The 4,502-nt window shown below is 38.1% G+C and overlaps 1 protein-coding gene across 1 annotated transcript in view; it reads right to left on the reverse strand.

Moving 5' to 3' along the window:
• The window catches only part of NUP35 (nucleoporin 35), a 30,572-nt gene that overhangs the window by 7,397 nt on the left and 18,673 nt on the right, over positions 1-4,502 (reverse strand). The gene's annotated exons all lie outside the window — the stretch shown is intronic.

The following is a 4,502-nucleotide window of genomic DNA, read 5'->3' on the forward strand; positions in this document are numbered from 1 at the left end:
TGGCCCAGAGTGTTTGCTCCACTCTGGTTTTACTGAAGTCTATTTCACCACAGGGTAAGATGAGGGAGGGAACAAAGATGCCAGCAGTATCTCTGAGTAAGCAGATCAGCTCCTATTGTTATTAAGGGTTTGACTAGCTTTGAGAAATCTAAAATCTGAACCTTGTATTGGGAGAGCCTCCCACTTAAGATCACACACACAGATTTCTAGAGAGGTGTTAAATTCTGCTAGCTCTTTGTGGATTAAAATGCCACTAACATTGATCTCCCCTGAGGAATAGGTGGGAGGAAGGAATTTTCTTCCCATCACCATCAGAGGATCTTCCTCTGCAAAAAGGGATATAAGCACTTCTGTCCATATCTCAGGGTTTGAGCTACTCCCTTATCTCTGCCCCAGGCAAATGCAAATCTCCACAATGGGTACCTCATAACAAAATCCAAACACCTTGGGCCCCGACAGTATGGCTGCAATCTTATTTTTCTGGCATGCCATTAAATAGTATCAGCCCTACCCTACAAAATGTGAATGTGGTTCTCTTTTATTCAGGTCATTTCCACTAGAATGTCTTATCCTGGTGTATCTCATGCTTCAGTAATGGCTACTGATTAATGAGTACTTCTATGTGTTCTACATGCCATGCAAGTTTGTTTTATCTCAGAGGCACTATGTAATTAAGATTACAGATTCTGGAGAAGCAGATGCTATTTGCATCTTTGTAATAGCAATAATGATATGCTAATTCAAGAAATTTTTTTAACACTTAAATATGCACTAAATATCATTTTAAGTATTGAAGACACAATAGCAAACAAAACAAAAACAAAAAACCCCTATAACTAATAGAGCCTAAATTCTGAGGAAAACAGACAAATAGACAAATAAGTACTTAGTATGTAAGAAAACAGAAGATGATCTAGAGACAAAAATAATAATGCAGAGAAGGGAGATAAGGATTATTTGTGTAGAAGGGTTAAATGAAAAAAAGATTTTACTGAGGTGCAAAAACCAGAAAGAGGGGGAGGGAGACAAAACATGTCATATCTGAAAAAGTAAATATTAGGTGAAAGAACTAATTAAGAGCAAAGGCCCTAAGAAAAAACATGACTGGTGTTAGAGGAACAGCTTAAGAGTAAACAGCTTACTATTTGCACAGTAAGAGAGGAAGATAGCAAGCAGGTGAAGCAAGGAGATGAGAACAGAGAGCTAACAACACGTCAGATCACGAAGAAAAATCAGGGAAACCACCGTAAAGGCTTTGGCTTTGACCTCAAAGTGAAGTAGAAAACCAATAGAAAATTCTGAGCAAAGGTAACATAAGAGGACTAAAATTTTGAAATGACAATAGAGGTAGCCTTTTATTAAGTGCTAATTATTACACCATTCTGTACATGTATAATTTTATTTAATTCTAACAATCCTATAATAGAGATCCTATTAGAAGCTCCATTTAACAAATTAGGAAACACGGCAATATTAAATTACATCCAGAAGGATGCTGCAATTACAATCTAGGCAATCAAAATCCAAAGCATGAACTCTTTGTCAGTAATCTAGTTAACACCTATATTTACAACAGCAGGTCTACAAGTGTGGTCTGCAGACCCTTGCTTCCCAAGACCTTCTCCTGAGGTTAGCCAAACCAAAATTATTTTCATAAAAATACAAAGTTTTATTTGCCTTTTTCATTCTTACTCTCTCAAGAGTGTACAATGGACTTTTCCAGAGACTACTAAATGTGATTCAATAAATTCAGGTGAAATGCAGAAGCAGATTTATGAGAATTCAGCTATATTATATCATGTTCAAAAATATAAAACAAGCTCAGCACCTGTAACAGTGGTTATGGCACCAGTCACATACAACAAGGGTAGCAGGTTCAAACCCAGCCTGGGCCAACTAAACAACTGCAACAAAAAAACAGCCATTATGGCGGGTGCCTGAAGCTGAGGCAAGAGAATAGCTTGAGCCCAGGAGTTAGTTAGTTAGTTGGAGGTTGCTGTGAGCTGTTATGCCATGGCACTCTACCCAGGACAACAGCTTGAGGCTCTGTCTCAAAAAAAAAAAAAACAAAAAAAAAAAACCAATGATTGTCTATAGAAGAAAAATAAAAGCTACTGTGATAGGTTTATAAAAAGTTATTTTATCCTGATAGAGTTTTAGAATACACAGTAGCAAGCTAAAAACTTAAGAGGTTATTCATTAAGGAAACTTTTATAACTTCAGATTAAAATTTTCTATAGTAATTGACACTTTACCATCATTTAAAAAATTTTGATAATGCTATATAAACTAAAATAAAATCTTATACCTCACAGCCGATAGAATGGACCACCTGTGCCCCGCCCCCCACCCCCTTGGCCAAGTGGACCTTTCTGAATAAATAAAAACCTTAAAGCTGAGTTGCTGACCAGGAGAAGGGAGGTCAGACACACCTAGTTTATGCCTTGCCTCTTTAGGAGTTATTTCTGGAGTTATTTGCTGCATCAGGAAGATACAAAATTAACAAGCCTAAGGCCTTATAGGACAAAGGTTAAACCACACCTACAGGCCATCAATTTACTTAACAGATCACAGGAGTCCTAGTCCCTAATTAAGAGACTTCCTTAAAACTAAGCCTAAGACAAAGCATCATTTCTTTACCCAATTACAAATCAAAGAATCTTTAAACCCACCTATAACATGTAATGCTCTGCTTTCAGATGTCCTACCTTTTAGGGCCAAACCAATGTAACCTTTCCATATATTGATTTATGACTTTACATGTGATTCTTGTCTTTTTTTTTCTTTTTGAGATAAGCGTCTCACTTTGTCACCCTTGGTAGAGTGCCATGCCACCACAGCTCACAGCAACCTCAAACTCTTGGGCTCAAGCAATACTCTTGCCTCAGCCTCCCAAGTAGGTGGGACTACAGATGTCCACCACAACACCTGGCTATTTTTTAGAGATGTGGTCTGATCTTACTCAGGCTGGTCTCTAATTCCTGAGCTCAGGCCATTGACCCCCTCCACCTCCCAGAGTGCTGAGATTACAGGCGTGAGCCACTGAGCCCAGCAATTCCTATCTTCTTAAAACGTGTAAAATCAAACTATAACCTAAATGCAGTGGAACCACTTGCTCAAGGCTTTCTGGGCATAACCTCCAACCAGGTGGCAGTCACACATATCCAGTTCAAAATAAACCTCTATAAGTAAGAGTTTGGGTTTTTTCCGGTTGACAGCTGATCCTGTGTCAAGTATCTCTTACATGCCTTACAAATACCTAACAAAAAATTTACAAGGATCAACCTATTAGGAAATAACCAATAAAATAACTATTCAAATCCAAAGCCAAGATCCAAAAACGGTTACCAACTGAGTTTTAATTTCCTATTCATGAATCTAGAATGATTTCTCAGAGCCATATAAAAAGAAGTTCTCTTAACAAACAAGCTATACTGGGCAGTGCCTGTGGCTTAGTGAGTAGGGCGCTGGCCCCATATACCAAGGATGGGGGGTTTGAACCTGACCCTGGCCAAACTGCAACAAAAAATAGCAAGGCATTGTGGTGGGCACCTGTAGTCCCAGCTCTTGCCTCTAGGCTGAGGCAAGAGAATCGCCTAAGCCCAGGAGTTGGAGGTTGCTGTGAGCTGTGATGCCAAGGCACTCTACTGAGAGGCAGTAAAGTAAAACTCTGTCTCAAAAAAAAAAAAAAAAAGCTATATCCAATTCAGTCACAGTTACATGGTATTAACTCATCACAAATATTCAAATATTTTTATAAAAACTATCAAGGAAATGAAGATATGGAACAATTATTAACTCTAGAGAAAACAAAGTATTTAAAAGAGAATGAAATCCCAGCTCACTACATGGCTCAGTCTTGTGGAATTATCTGTCATTTAAAACAGTTTAGGATAACAACAATACTTTTCAAAAAAAGACAGTACAAAGGAATGCTAAACCACATACATCCTATGATACATTTTAACAAATTATTCTTCTTCCTAATCTCTATAGAGGCATTTAATAGATACAGCCTGGGCATTTCAAATCTGAAAATCCGAAACAGTCTAAAATCTGTAACCTTTTGAGCACCAAGACAACACTCAAAAGAAAATTTCAGATTTCATGCTTAAGTGCTAAGTATACACAAATATTTCCAAATCCAAAAAAGTCCAAAGTTTAAACTGTTCTGGTCTCAAGCATTTCTGATGAGGGATACTCAACCTTTTCAACATGTTTATAAAATAAGCCTGATTTAAAATGAATACCCCACTGGACCAGGCTTAGGGGCTTGCCCCTGTAATCTTAGCACTCTGGGAAACTGAGGCAGGTGGATAGTTTGAGCTCATGAGTTTGAGACAAGCATGAGCAAAAGCAAGACCCCATCTCTACTAAAAATAGAAAAACTGGCTCAGCACCCATAGCTCAGTGGTTATGGCACCAGCCACATACACCACAGCTAACAAGTTTGAGCCTGGCAAGGGCCTTCTAAACAACAATGACAACTACAAAAAAAAAAA

The sequence above is a fragment of the Otolemur garnettii genome, unplaced genomic scaffold (genome assembly GCF_000181295.1).
Source record: "Otolemur garnettii isolate 467f Iridium unplaced genomic scaffold, OtoGar3 scaffold00048, whole genome shotgun sequence".
Classification (NCBI taxonomy): Eukaryota; Metazoa; Chordata; class Mammalia; order Primates; family Galagidae; genus Otolemur; species Otolemur garnettii.